We start from the raw sequence: 16,052 nt of genomic DNA, 5'->3' as shown, positions 1-16,052 counted from the left end.
TTTTCCATTATCGTGTCTCAACTTTAAATACTTTTATCAAGTTTTTAAATACTTAATTTGGACATACTATTAATCCTAAGGTTGTCTTTTTCTCAGATTTCACCTACTCTCATATTCCTTTCAACTAGCTTACTGATGCCATGTTATTTTCAATCTTACATCCTTCTTAACACTCATACAGTTTACAATGTTTTTGTAAATAGTCTTTAAATATTTTCCAATCCTCTTCCACTGCTTCTTCTCCCAGGTCTCGGATTCTGCCAGTCATTTCTGCTAGTTCCATATAGTCTATCAGTTGCATCTGCCATTCTTCACCCTGGAAGTTTTCTTTTTGGGGTGTCAAGTTTTCGAAACAAGCAAGTAAACAAATAAAATCCTCCTGCGCAGTCAACATGCCCTGAGGCGCCTCATCCGGGTTCCCAACTTGCCCTTGTGGGTTGCTCCCTGTGAGGCCTCTTGCCTTCCCCACCCCAAAACAGCACACACACCAGAAAAGGTAGTCAGCTGTCCCTTGACTTTTTGGGTGCTTGAACAGTCTCCCTCTCACTCTCTCGCACACCCTGCAAGCCACTTGCCCTTCAAAAGCCTGCTGGGAAAAAGGAGGGAATCTTTAGTTAAAGAGGAGGAATGTGCTTCTGATTCCCCTTCACTGCCTTCGCTTGGTTGAGGTTAATGAGATAATTACTCACACGTTGCCAGCTTGTCAGGCCCCAACAACGCCAAGTTCGCCAATTATGAAAGCTGAGCTTATGTCACACTATTTTAATTCTACCCCTCTTGCTTGGATGCCCTTACACACAAACACAAAACACACAAACTCCTTTTGTCATGCAGATGAGGCCATTTCTTTCCCACAGTTGGGGCAGGGAAGCGGGGAGAGCATCTGAGGGAATAAATTAATGATCACTGGGTTGGGGTTAGTTATCGTTAATGTCTTGAGGTTTTCTCTGTGCCTTCCTTTCATGCTGGCCAGCTAACTGTGTGATTCAATTATGATCTTCGTCCCCATGAAAGGCGGCCTCCCCAGCTCACTTGCCACCCAGGATCAGAAAGGTTTGCTTCCGCGCCTGGGAATGCTGTGCCATTTTGTCATTTCCCTCACCTCCCCAATACACAGGTGAAGACAAAAGTCTTTGAGGGAACTAGGGTTGCCAAGTCTCCAGGTCTGAAATGTATACCCTCCAACATTTCTCCGATTAAAATAGGGACGTCCCATTCCATAAGGATAATTTTACTATTTATACCCCACACATCTTACTGGGTTGCACCAACGTATATAAAAACATAATAAAACATTAAACTTTTTTGTAATAAAACTTCCCTATTAAAGTAAAAGAGTTCAGAGAAGCAGAGAAGGGGGGTCTGGATACTGACCCCCCCATGCCACTTCCGTTGGAAAAGGGGTGTGGTTTAAGCAGCCCGGTCACCCCGTCCCTTCCCATTGTACTGCAAGGGTTCAGGTGAATACAAAATGCCTTGGGGTGCAGCAATCTTTGGGGGGGGGCTGATGGAGGGTGAAATGTTAGTGGGATGGTGGAGGGGGAGATAGTAGGCAGGGAAGCTGCAGGGCAGGTGGGGGAGGGAGAACCCTCCCCCCAAAAATGAAAGGAGGTGGGTGTGCAGCTGAGGTCCCTCCATTTAGAGTATTCCAAATAGCAATATGGATGCTATAAACACCTGCAGAAATACAAGCGTTTCGTAAATTTCAGCTGAAGTTTCCAGCATTTCAGGGGGTTGGACAACCTATTTCTTAATAGGTTTAATTGGGTTTGGTGCTTTCTCTCTGCATGTCGTTCCTTGAACAGCTTCCTGTGCAAAGATAAGGCTTGCTTTCATTGCTCTGTTCATTTGTACATTTGACTAGTGTTGTGTGGAGGGAAATGCAACCACTGGGCTGAAAAATGTCCCCCTCCTGCCCTCCTGTGTTTGAAATTCTAGAATAAGAAACTGCTTCTTTCCCCTCAGTCGCCATGTCTGTTTGTGACATCACAGGAGACCATACATAGACAGGGCTGGGGAAACTAGGCCTCAAGGGGGGGGGGGGCAGCACTTGTTAATAAAGAAATGATGACTGAGGAGCCCCTCCCCCCTTGTGACACGTGTGGCATGTGGACTCCATGGCACCCTCAGAAACCCTCCTTAGCACCCACCATGGCCCCCTGACCCATTTAAAAAAAGTTTTCCCAAAATCTGTTAGTTTTTACAGTGCTGCAAGACTTTGTTTTGGCAGTTGAGGGATTGGTATTATTTATTTATTTTGCCCTTTCTGAGAGATAAATAAACTGGTTCCTTTGACTTAAGGTCTCTGGATCCTTTTAAATAAAATGATCTACAAAATGAGTGAATTAGGAAACCTTTTTATTATACACACTTGCAAGTGGGGTAACCCAAGATCAGGCACAGCTTAATCAGGAAAAACACATCTTAAAAAGTTACTTGTCCGGCCGCAAGTCCCTCCTTCCACTCCCACAAGAAGGGGTGTGCCAGTTTACAGAAGTATCGCGTCCGCCTCATTAACATTTTACCATTCCACTTCCCATGTTAATCATAATACAATACAATACAATACAATACAATACAATACAATACAATACAATACAATACAATACATACCTTTATTGGCATTTCTAGTTAAGACATTTCAAAATGGCATGAGATGCAAAGTCTTCTTCCTGTTTCCTGTTTCCACCTCCCTTTATTTTTGGGGGGGAGGGTATCTCCCCCTCCCCCACCTGCCCAGCAGCTTCCCTGCCTGCTGTCTCCCCCTCCATCATCCCACTAGCATTGCATCCTCCCCCCAGGCCCCCCAAAAGATTGCTGCACCCCAAGGCGTTTTGCACTCACCTGAACCCTTGCAGGGAAAGGGGCAGGGCACAATGGGAAGGGGCGGGGTGACCAGGCTACTTAAACCATGCCCCTTTTCCAACAGAAGCGGCATGGGGGGGTCAGTATCCAGCACCCGCTTCTCTGCTTCTCTTGAACTCTTTGACTTTAAGCAAATTGTGCAATCAATTTTAAGATTTCCTGGATGATTTAAGCATATGAGTTGTGTGGATGGCTTCTCGAAGACCTAAACCACTTCATCTGGTGCAGCTTGTAGAGGGAGAACATTTGCTCTTCTGAAATCTGGGCGCTCCTTTTTCAGCTTGTCATAGTCCGCGTTCACCGCATAGAACTGGAAGAGAGAAGCGCAGCTCTTAGGATGACAAGCTTTATCTCCCTCTTGGACTACTGCCATGCGATCTACGTGGAGCTACCTTTGAAGGTGATTTGGAAACTACAACTAATCCAGAATGCAGCACTGGACTGGTGACTGGGGATGGCCACCGGGACCATATAGCACCAATCCTAAAGGCTCCCAGTATATTGCCAAGCACAATTCAAAGTGTTGGTGCTGACCTTTAAAGCCCTAAACGGCCTCAGCCCAGGATACCTGAAGGAGCATATCCGCTCCCATCATTCAGTCTGGACATTGAGGTCCAGCTCCAAGGGCATTCTGGCAGTTCCCTCACTGTGACAAGTGAGTTTACAGGGAACCAGGCAGAAGAAGAAGAAGAGTTTGGATTTGATATCCCGTTTTATCACTACCCGGAGGAGTCTCAAAGCGGCTAACATTCTCCTTTCCCTTCCTCCCCCACAACAAACACTCTGTGAGGTGAGTGGGGCTGAGAGACTTCAGAGAAGTGTGACTAGCCCAAGGTCACCCAGCAGCTGCATGTGGAGGAGCGGAGACGCGAACCCGGTTCCCCAGATTACAAGTCTACCGCTCTTAACCACTACACCACACTGGCAAAGGGCCACCTCAATGGCAGCACCCTCCCTGTGGAACGCCCCCCCTCCTGTCAGATGTCAAGAAGATAAAGAACCACAGAACTTTTAGAAGATACCTGAAGGCAGTCTGTATCAGGTAGTTTTTTATGTTTGACATTATTTTTTATATTTTGCTGGAAGCCACCCATAATAGCTGGGGATAAGTAATGAAATATCATTATCATTTATTTAACTAAGAGAAAAGTTATGAACTAAGCACATGAACAAGATATAGCGTGTGCACCATTTCATGTTTTACTGGAAAACCTTAGGTGACTGTTAACTGGTGGGCAGGGTCGGGGGGGGGGGGACTTCCCCCTTGATCTGACTTATGACTTCAGCACTGCCACTACAGAGTGACAGTGTCATCACAATTTCACCATGGCAACCAGCTGCTTCATTTCTACTTATTTGAAAGGCAGGTCATTGAGTATTTATTTTATTTATTTATTTTTGTATATAATATGTATTAAGTTTTCCATTTTAATAATCCAAAAAGAACCACATTAAAGCATTCCAAATTACAATACAATAAAAAAGCCAAATATAAATGCCAAATTATATATCTTTGGGTGGCTTCCCAAGCTCTGAATTTCACAGAGTGCTAATAATCTAATATCACATTGCATTTCTTAATTAGTCAATAAACTATTCCAATGTTAATTCTTCACTTAATTTTCATGTTTTGCTTCTTCTTACAAAGATGTACTCCTTGCTGTCTGCCTCTTGTCATGTTTCTCTGCCCGGCTGGGACAAAAAGAGCAACCTGGAGCAGGCATGTCCAAAGTCCGTTTCGGAGGCCTAATCTGGCCTGCCGGTTGGTTTAATCCGGCCCCTGTGGCAGTTTATTTCCTGGGGTAAAATCCTAAACTAAAAAAACCTCAACAACTTCAATCCTAAAAAAAAGGCTAACAACTTTGGTTGGCTATTTGGTCGGCCTTCCCGGCCCTTCACTTAATCAAATCTGGCCCTTTTTGAAAATGTTTGGACATCACTGCTATATAGGATTGCCTTCAGATGGCTCGGGGGTCGGATAACTCTATACTCTCCAACATTTCTCCCATGAAAATAGGGACATCCTAAGGAAAAGCGAGACATTCTGGGATCAAATCAGAAACAGGGACAGCATCTCTAAATCAGGGACGTCCCTGGAAAATAGGGACACTTGGAGGCTCTGTAAATTAAGTCTTGAGGTCTGCTTGGCTACCTTCAGGTGGCAGGTGGAGGGCTTAAATCTCCAGGTGGGCAAGGGTGCCTTTAATAATGAAGATATAAGTAATTAAGAAAGCTGTGTGGGTGCTGCTATGTCATCCAGGATACGGCTGCTTATCATAATATCTCATGGTGGGCCACTATCGAACTCTGTAGGGTCCCAGTGTAGCAAATGTTGTCACACAAAGCTAGCACTTGACCGAATTGTACTCAAAGTGAGGGGCACCTCCTGCAATCCGCCCCCTCCATTTGTTCCATTTCTGAATGCCCTATCCCACCCCCTAAATCTGAGTCAGGACCTAACTCAGAGCCAATCAAAATGTCACAAAATGCTAAGCAATAAATTGAGTCCTCCACAACACTTCATCAGAGCAAAGAAGAGTAGAGGGAGGAGGCGGGGGGAGGTAAAAAAGCTGGCTTGATAGAGAAGCTATGGTGTCTGCCTTTAGCTGGTGTTAGAAAAGTCTGCATACACACTACAAGTGGTACCTTGGGTTACAGACGCTTCAGGTTACAGATGCTTCAGGTTACAGACTCCGCCAGCCCATAAATAGTACCTTGGGATAAGAACTTTGCTTCAGGATGAGAACAGAAATCACGCAGTGGTGGCGCGGTGGCAGCGGGAGGCCCCATTAGCTAAAGTGGTGCTTCAGGTTAAGAACAGTTTCAGGTTAAGAACGGACCTCCGGAACGAATTAAGTTCTTAACCCGAGGTACCACTGTATACCTTTAAAGGACATTATTTCCCTCAAAAACAAATCTGAGCACTATTGCTTGTTAAGTGTTGCTAGGATTTGAAACTCTATAAAGGGCGAACTGCAGTGTCCAGAATTATTTGAGGGAAAGAATCCATATATTGCCCAGCTATGGATTTTTGCAGAGTCTTTTAAGGGTAAAGGGACCCCTGACCATTGGGTCCAGTCGTGACTGACTCTGGGGTTGCGGCGCTCATCTTGCTTTATTGGCTGAGGGAGCTGGCGTACAGCTTCCGGGTCATGTGGCCAGCATGACTAAGCCGCTTGTGGCAAACCACAGCAGTGCACAGAAACGGCGTTTACCTTCCCGCTGGAGCGGTACCTATTTATCTACTTGCACCGCGTGCTTTTGAACTGCTAGGTTGGCAGAGTCTTTTACCATCTTATTATGTTCCAACGCATCTAACTTCTCTCCGCCCCCCACCCCACCCCCCAGCTGCTCCCTGCTTCCCCTTCTTGTCCTTTATCTGAATTCTTCTTGTTTGCAGGAGGGGTTGTAAGTGGTTCACTTATATGTTATAGCTACTGTTTGCTGCTAAATAGGCAGTTAAAGCTATTGTTAGGGATGGGAGGGGGGTCATTACAGAAATAAATTGGTGTGTGGGTGTGGGTGCATAAAGGATTGGTGTTATTTTCCTGTTTTTGAGGGGAAGCTAAGAAAGACGTTGTAGGGTAAACCATAAACCCTCTCAGCAACCTTCTGTGGCTCACAAGGTTATATAATAACCTCAACCACCTGCCAGGGTGAAAACTCAAAACTCTTCCTCAACCCATTGGAACCTGAAGGAAACCTCTGTTAACAGTGACATGCAAACACATCTGTGAGATTTAACAAGACAGTAAAATAAGCTAACAGATCAGGGGGAGATGATAGGTTGTCTGTCAGCATTAGCCTCACCAAGCGAATGCAAAAATAATATTGTTTGGCTGACTCTTCTCCAAATTGCGGTACGGAAAAGCTGTTGGAATTGTGTTTGCTGTTGTCCTCTGTTGTGCAGGCCCCTCCGGAAGTTAAGGCCTTTGGGGGGGGGGGTGACTGAGGTGGGCTGCACTGCCCACTTTTGCTTCTGGCACTGTCCACCACCAGCATGCCAGAAGGGTATGTTGACCCTGACTGGAAAAGCCCTGCCCGATGCCTGCCCTAAACTATGTGAAATTTCAGTTGATATTTTAGCAGGTCAGCTTACTTGCTAGGGAGGAATAATGGGAATTTTATGGTGATAGTCATATATCCTTTATATTAAAAGACTCAATATTTTCTCAACATTTCCTTATATAATAATTTCCACGTTTTATGTGTCCTTTCACACAAACACTTCTGGAGAACAAGCTGAATCTAGCAGGAGGTTAAATGCTTCTTTCTGTGTTATTTGCTCCCAGAAGACACAAAAATAGCATGCAAGCCCATTAACCCAGAAAACTGCATACAGTATATATATTTTCGCACTGTATTTTCACGTGCTGAAATTTGGTACAGTATTCCAGCACACAGTTCCTTCCCACGAATTAAAATTTAGTGTGATATGATGGCACAGTATATCAACTGAAAAGTCAAAGTTCCATCATTCAACAGGAACTACATTCTGGAAGGAAAGTTAGAATTTGGGATTGGAGCACTAGCAGTATATTCAGGAAAACTATCACAATAATAATAGAATCATGGAATCTCACATTCTCAAACCGTTATTGGCATATATGAATCACAAAATTGTAGAGTTGGAAGATATTACAAGGGTTATCTAGTCCAACCCCCTGTAATGCAGGAATCTTTTGCTGAATGCGGGGCTTGAAGCCACAACTCTCATGCTCTACCAACTGAGCTATCCTAGATTGCTACGTCTGAATGCACCCCTTATGTAATCAAAATGGCACCATCCGTGATACATCCATAGCAGCAGGCTATGAGGAACACCATGGTTTGGACACATACCACTCACAAAATATTTGCGCTCGGGGAGTCCCAGTGGGGTGGGGACCAAAACAGCTGGATGAGAACCAAGCATGCTTGGTAGGCATTGAATGATGCACCTTGGGGGAAGGAAATGGAAAACTGATAGTGGTGATGGTGGAATGGAATGTCCCGAAAAAGAGCATGGCTGTCGGCCTGGAATTCTGAACATGAGCGCTCCTCCACACCACCACATTTTGCTGTAGTTCTCACTTACACATTGCTTCTTCCAGAAATATATGAGTTGGGCAAGTAGGAGGTGCCCCCCGCCACTCCAGAAATCATACTTGCTGCACAGCCATTGCTCATATTACTGCTGGATATGCAGGGTGGGCACTTAATGAAATTGTGCCCTCTGATGTCAGGGCAGGGCAGAATGGAGCCTCAGAGCCTCAAAGGAAAGCCAGCGTTTCATTCAAGAAAACAGTATACAAGCAGCGAGTGCACAGGCATGGCTGCACTCAGTTTTGACGTCGCCAAGACTTGCTCTTGGGGGCCCCTGCTTCCTCCTCCTCCTGATGTCTCCCAAGCTATAATAAACTCTGGTGGGGAGCACCCCCCCAATAGACTTCTTGAGTTTTCTGTTCAGCTACATGCAAAGTCCTGTGGGACCTTGGAGTCAAATGGAGAGGGCAGCTTACTACAGTGGGACCAGGCTGCTGCTGCAAAGCTGTTGCAGCTTCTGTCCCCATCTCCTCTCTTTCAGGTCTCCCTCTGCACTCTGTGCTGCCCTAGAAGGGCTTTCTGCCTCTGCCTCTTCTCTTTCCTTTGAGCCTGTCACCTCTTCCGCCTCCCAGCCTTCCTCTTCCTCTGACCTGTCTTCAGAATCCCACCACCCTGACAGTGGCGGACCTTCATGCTCCGGCACCGGCGAGTGGAGAGCAGGCAGGTGTGCATCCTGGGGGTGTGGTGTGCTGCCCGCAGGGGCGTGATGCGTGTCTTGTGGGTGTAGCATGCCATCTGTGGGGCCATGATACCCAGCGCGGGGGAGGAGCTGCGATGGCACCCCTCTTCCTCCGCCAGTGCACCCTGATCCTGGCTGTGAGCCTTCCACCTCTGCTGCTTCCCTAGGGTGTTCTTCAGCCTCCCACTACTCCTCTTCATCCAGGCGGTCCCTGACAGCTGGCTACCGCTGGCAGCTGCTCTCCAAGGTCTCAGGCAGGAGACCTTTCCAGTCCTGCCTGGACATTTTGCATGCAAAGAATGTGCTCTGCTACTGCACTACAACCCTTCCCTCATGTTTTGTTGTGAAAGGGGTGGGGATTTGAACCAGCAACTCTAGAAGCATGCCAGTGTGTTTCTGCCTGCTTTAGCAGATGGCACCACAGAATTCTCTGGAGGGGTGGGGGTTGAGTCTGCTTAATTGAACATGCTGTTTCTGGGTCCCAGATTCTAGTTCCATCACTTAGTCTTGAGAAAAATTAACTCCTTAGTCACTTCTATAACATCCAGCAGCCTCTGAGCTGCCTTTGAGTGCCTAAAAGCATCAGCAGGGAGGCGCAGCAAATTTACCACAAATACAATTTTGTACCCAAGAGGAAGCTGCCAGGCACAGAATTGAAAACTAGGTTAGCTGAGTGTCCTCTGGCCTGTTGCTGCAAGGTTGGAGACCTGTATTTGATATCCTCCATTAACTTGAATCTTGGCCAATTTGCAACATGTTCATGTGAGGTTTCCTTCCTGAAATGTCTAGGAACAAAGGGGCCCTCTTTTCACTGAGCATCAACCTGCTGGAACCTATGGTTCAACTGCTGACTTTGGTGAAAGGAAAATTGGAAAGATTAACAAGCCACTTTTTGCTGCTGTAAAACCTAATAGTGAGCAATGAATTTGCTTAGGCCCTGCACCAATTTCTGACAAAACTTTCAATGAATAATTTTAATACACATGCATTACATTTTTTAAAAAAAATATTATTTGATGCAAGTATAAAAACATAGAAAAGGAAATCTTCCTTTGGAAGAGATAAACTGAAGTTTATCTTAGCTATGGTTAATGTAAAGCAGGAAAACTTTGCAAATTGTGATTTGAAATTGGCTTGTTTCCGCCAACCATCATTAAGATCAACCACATTTTGTCCAGCTTGTTTAAATTACATGACAAGGTGAGGCGAATAAAAAGTGGAAGCAAAAGCTTCCAAACTTTGCATAATTCTAAACTATGTTTTAGGATAGCAATGTCAGATATATTCATTAAGTTTACATTAATGCATGAAGTTGGGGTTTTCCAGTGCCCTGAAGTCTGCCATGGAATGCTCTGATTTGCTCCACCATTTCCTATGATAAGTTATTATGCTTGGTTTCTGTTTTGTTTTGAACAAAGCAGCATGTGAGCCTGCTAATGTCTTCATTGTTGCAACTTCCAACTGGCAGGGCATTACAAGCACATATTGACAATGATGTCAGTGCAGTTCTCTTATAGCACCTTCAATAAAAACCTAACCAATATGTTATACTTTGATACAGCTCTGGTCACTAGTAAGGGTCCTTTATTTCCTTTTCTTGCCTTCTTTCCCCCCCACAGATTTGTTCTATGCACCTGACTATATGAGTCCCCCATGAAGTCCTCAGACATAGTTCTTAGGGGCTGACTGGAAACGCAGCAGAATTATTGAGTGAGCAGTGACTGAACCTCTTTACCATGCTGATAATAGGCCAATTTACAAAGCGGAAAACATCTGTTCCATTGATAATGGGATGTTTGCCCAGCTACATTACAGGTGCATGGCTGAAAATGTTGACTTTGCAGCTAATGGACATTTTGCAAAGCATTTTGCATTTACATGTTGAGTTCCAGAGCTAGTTGTAGTGACCCAGAAATCCCCAGTCTTGATTAAACCTGCTGTCTCTTGTGTTGTCAGCAATGGGATGAATTTTAATTCCCCCAGGGATGCCATACCTTTTGAAGATGTTATGTGGACTTCTTATTAAATTGAGGATACTGAGGCATGGGAAGGAGTAGCTGACCATGCTTCATGGGGGTGGAAGGAATGAGCTTGTTGACAAGGAAACAGATAGTTCTCTTGCATGAGCATCTTGCAGTGAGAGTTGCTTTTGAACTATTGAAGGACATCTGCAATGAGTGTGTATGTCTGTCTCCTTATTTCTCTTGGAAGGAATATTGGCAGTTCCGTAGTGGAGGGGAAATGTGGGGGAGTGAATAACTCCAGGCCTTTATTATCATCTTACATCTTCTGCGTAATCACAAGGATAACTGACAAAAGCCACCTTTTGAATGGCTTTCAAGTTTTACTATTGTTTGTAAGAGATTAGCATAGAGCATGGGTTGCCATGCCTTTTATGCCATATTTAGAATGGGTGCCATGCAGTGCTGTTTTTCTAGAAAAAGTGGTGCCAGAACTCACCATGAACGTCTCCCTTGTTCTCTTATGCTGGCAGTCTCCAGCATGATTACAGCCAAAGAAGCCCTATGGCTATGTGTCTGTGTTCCCCTTATTTTGGATATATATTTTACCTATTAGATATTTTGAGAAGAATTGTATATTTCTACAGCCTTGTCCTGCATCTTAAGTGGGGAGGGTTAGCACTGATTAGCCAGCCTCATCCCCTCTTTGGTTTGCGAGGCTGAAGCAAGTACTTCCATGTCTTTTGAAGTCTTCTTCCGCTGTGTTTAAAAGAAGAAGCAAAAAAACTCAGAGAATGACAGCTGAGTTTCAGTCTGAAGGACAATCTTATCCAGCTTCTTTAGCCCTTTCTCATTGGATTTAGTTTTGTAGATCCCTTATCATCTTCTTAGCATCCTTTTCAGTTTGTCAGCATCCCTCTTGAATTTGATGCTCAGGTGAGATCAGAGGAATTCAAGTACAGTCTTGGCTTTGGTGGGCATTCTTGAGTTCTTTCAGTCCCCATTCAAAAGGCTGCTGGGAAGGGTTTATGATCCAAACATCAGACAGGACCCCATTCCTTCTTTCCATTTTGAAACGGCTAGCGTCGCTCCTCCCATCTGTCCTGGCTGTTATCTACTCCACCTTTGATCTCCTCTGTTTGGTTCTCCCTCTTTGTTCTCAAGGAGAAGGATGTAGGTGGAGTGTGTGTGTGTGTGTGTGTGTGCACGCACACACACTTTCCTTGCTAGTAAAGCAGTCACAAAATTGCAGTGTTAACAGAGCAGTTTTACAAACAGAATATTGTTTGCACAATACCACAAGCAGTGAAAAATTCCAGGAGTTGTCACCTGATGAAGTTAGGTTTCCTGTGGAAGGAGATCACTGGAGGCTTATTGTCTCTTTGTGATGTTTGCGTATGTGAACAAATATACAGCTTAAGCTTTGATGGAGAGAGACACAGCTTGAAATTCCAACAGATAGCCAAAGCCCACTGCTCCCACAGCAGGGGCCCTTCTAGACTTCTGTATTTCCATGGGTGTATTCTGCAAAGTGGGACGCGGGTGGCGCTGTGGGTAAAACCTCAGCGCCTAGGACTTGCCGATCATCAGGTCGGCGGTTCGAATCCCTGCGGCGGGGTGCGCTCCCATTGCTCGGTCCCAGTGCCTGCCAACCTAGCAGTTTGAAAGCACCCCCGGGTGCAAGTAGATAAATAGGGACCGCTTACTAGCGGGAAGGTAAACGGCGTTTCCGTGTGCTGCGCTGGCTCACCAGATGCAGCTTGTCACGCTGGCCACGTGACCCGGAAGTGTCTTCGGACAGCGCTGGCCCCTGGCCTCTTAAGTGAGATGGGTGCACAACCCTAGAGTCGGACACGACTGGCCCGTACGGGCAGGGGTACCTTTACCTTTACTTATTCTGCAAAGTGTCACTGATGCAATAATAGTGCATCAGTGGTGGGTTTATTCTGGACTGTCCACATGTTGTTCTGCTTTATTAATTATTCTCCTATGTTTTTCTACATTATTGCAGTTTGGAAAGGTACTCTTGCACACCTCAGAACATTTGCGGCATAAAATGTTTCAGGATTTCAGCAGGAAGGTAGGGAAGTTCTGCTGTATAACTTTCTTTCAGTGTCTCTTTTTTCCCATTTTTTTTAAAAAAGTGTGAATTTTGGTAAGTTTATCATTAAATGGGAACTGAATCAAACTTTCCCTAACTCCCCACCAAGGATCTAATTAGCCTTGTCTATGTCTAGCCTCATTTCTGCTCTACGCGCCAAGTCTGAACCTGCTTTACCTGTTGGAAGTTCACCTGCCTGAATATGATTCTAATGCATCTGCTGCTAGGTCACTTAGTCAAGAGATGCTGCAAGCATAGCTCACTTTCCTAAAAGCTCAGAGCTAGCTGGGGCAGGAGAGGCCAACTAGGTTATACTACCTCATCTTGTAGCCCTGTTGGAAGGTAACAATCATTTTGTTCTTTAAGTGTGAGAGAGCAGGTTTAGATTTGGCCATTTGCCAGGGAAACCTGGGCTCAAATTCCTGCTCTGGCTTGAAGGCTGCTGGAAGGTCTTGAGCCAGCCATTGTTTCTCAACCTGACCTACTTCTGCAGGATGGTGGTGTAGATTTATTACATTTAAATCCCACCTTTCTTCCATGGAACTCAAGGGTTTCCCAGGCAATCTCCCATCTGGACACCAACCAGATAAATTCAAGCCAGCCAGCTTAACACTCTCCAGATCTAGTAATAAAGGCTGAATGAAAATCTTGGGGATTTTCAAGCATATGCAGGAGATCTCAGAATTATGGAACAGCTGCAAGAGAATCCCAGGAGACCCCCAGGTCACACCCAGAAATGTCTGGTAGGAGCAAAATCACCCTCAACACTATTTAAAATTGTTTAATTCATTCACACCCTTCTTTCCTTCTACCAAGGAAGTCATAATGCTGTTCATGGATTTCCCATGTACTCTCCTATCCAGGCACTGAGCAGACCAAATGTGCTTAGCTTTGGCAAAGCTACTTGTATCGTACGTCTCCAAAGTGTACAGACCGTACCATGGGATGAAGTGGGTCAATGGCATGTATCTCTTCCTGTGTCCCTTGGTCAAATGGCAGGATACTAATGTGATAAATAGAGCAAATGCATTGTAAAATTGCTTATCTGAGGGCGGCTTAGAATTGGTCAAAGCCCAGCAGCAAAGTATGCCAAGCTTGAAAGGGCAATGCTCATAATTGGGGAAACAGTGCTCTTAGCTGCTGCAAGAAAGCTCAGAAATTGCATTTGTCAAGGGCTGGAAAAGCACTGAATAAACACATATTGGAGTTTATTAAAAAGCCAAGACTGTTCACTGCCGCTATCCACATGATAACAAAAGCTAGGGTGGGTAGGTGGGGGCATATTCTCCCTATGCCCAATGGAGATCAAGAGAGCTCAGGGCAGACAAAATGAAAGGAAGAATGGTCAAAATGTTGAAGCAGCACATAGAGGAACCTGGCTGCAGAAATGTAATTACTTGTATGTGAAACTTATTTCTTTCAGTTTCTTTCTTTCTTTATATAAAATTGTATTGCTTTTTTATGTATAGATATAACAACAATACATCAACAAAAGGAACAAGAAATAGAGCTCCCATTCCTGCCCATCTTCTTCAGCAACTGTTTGGACATTTCACGCTGTTTCTTCAGTCCACAGAGCAGCTCCATTAGTCCCACAAAATATCCAGTCATGTCAGGTCAATCCTGTCTTGAAAGACTCATGGGTAGCTGGCAGCCTTCTGACACCAGCCTGTATATTTATATAAACTAATAAAGCAAATCTGCATTTCGCCAAAACCAGCATAACTGTCCTGATTTCGCAATGCTCGCTTCTCACTTTCCTTTACTCTTTCATAATTCTAGGGAAGGTGGTGCCATCGCACAGTAATGTTTTGCCGTCACCATCCTTGCTGCTACTAATTTAAAAAAAAGGTTATTAAATCTGTCTTCACACACACCCTCCAACATTTCTCCGATGAAAATAGGGACGTCCCATTCCATAATGATAATTTTACTATTTATACTCCACACATCTTACTGGGTTGCCTCAGCTGCTGTGGGCAGCTTCCAACATACATAAAAACATAATAAAACATTAAAAATTAAAAAAATCCTTCCCTGTGGAGCATTGCCTTCAGACGACTCAGGAGTCGGATAATTCCATACCCTCCAACATTTCTCCAATGAAAATAGGGATACTGTCCCTGGAAAATATGGACACTTGGAGGGTCTTTCTTACTAACCATAATGTGAGGGAGGGGGCCATTCCAGCACAGAACAGCTTCCTTTGTTATACTAACAACCCATACATAGGCCATTAACTCATGAAGAAGCTTGCCTAGCTAGTTCAACAATGGAGACCTCCTTTAGGTTTTAACCCCTGTTGGATCCCCCAGACCCCAAGAATTACAAAGGACTCAGGCATCATGCAGGCACCCCTCCCCCCCTCTAAAAAAACCCTCCTCACAGTATAAATGCCCCAGCATTTCTAGATAAAAAGCACCCTCTGGAGACTGCAAATTTTATTTTATTTGTTTATATGCAGCTTGATCAAAAGAATATCTCTAAGCAGTTCACTTAAATCATTTTAAAATGTTCATTTAAAAATAGCAATAAAAATAGATATTAAAATCAGTAGACATATTATCAAAATATAGATATAATTCAAGTCGTGGCTGTTTTAAGGGCAAACTGGAGTAGAAATGGAGTGCATAATGTTTGTTATACACTTGTGGTCACTTATAAGAAAAGAAACATAATTTTCTACTTTTACCAGTCTCTTAATTGCTGCTCAGTATCTGCAGTCGATAACCTTGGATCATACAGATAATTTGAATTCCTGTCATCTTCTGTTTAAATTCTTCATTGATTTCCTTAAAGACACATTTCTAGTCTCTATATTATTGTGCATTTTCTTGTTTCTTAAATAATATATTCAACTGATTTATCTAACAAAATTGAATATCTGGGTAGGCTCACCTAATCAAGAATTTTTTAAGCTGGCGGCATAGAGGAGTCGTGGAGGGAGGATTAAGAGGTGCTTAATCATTTTTCTCCCTGTCACTTTTCTGATCAAAATATAACACAAGCTGCTCTCCTGAGATACAGGGCTAGGTAAGGTATCTAGCGCAGTACTCAGGGGTGGGGGAAGGGAGCTGGAAGGCAGCTGGAAGCAGAAAACGGGTATTGGGGAAAGAGTTAATACTGAAACTGTGCCGAATAGAATCATAGAATCGTAGAGCTAGAAGGGACCCCAAGAGTCATCTAGTCCAACCCCCTGCAATGTGGGGGTGGAGATCTCAGATAAAGCATCTGGAACAGATGGCCAGACAATCTGCTTTAGACAAATGCAGCCATGCTTGCTCCTTCGTTCTCCCAGGATGGATCCAAAGTGACCTCTTAACTTGAGGTCTGAGAGAGAAGTGTGAGGAGGAGTGGGGGG

The 16,052-nt window shown here is 44.5% G+C and overlaps 1 long non-coding RNA gene across 1 annotated transcript; it reads left to right on the top strand.

Moving 5' to 3' along the window:
- The first annotated feature begins 2,890 nt into the window (after positions 1-2,890).
- Positions 2,891-14,551, top strand: LOC114589380 (uncharacterized). Its single transcript, XR_003704659.2, has 3 exons — positions 2,891-3,907; positions 12,602-12,670; positions 14,161-14,551. It is a non-coding gene; the product is annotated as an uncharacterized LOC114589380 (long non-coding RNA).
- The last annotated feature ends 1,501 nt before the right edge of the window (positions 14,552-16,052 follow it).

The sequence above is a fragment of the Podarcis muralis genome, chromosome Z (genome assembly GCF_964188315.1).
Source record: "Podarcis muralis chromosome Z, rPodMur119.hap1.1, whole genome shotgun sequence".
NCBI lineage: Eukaryota > Metazoa > Chordata > Lepidosauria > Squamata > Lacertidae > Podarcis > Podarcis muralis.
The sequence above is the reverse complement of the archived record's forward strand: the minus strand, read 5'-3'. Positions and strand labels throughout refer to the sequence as shown.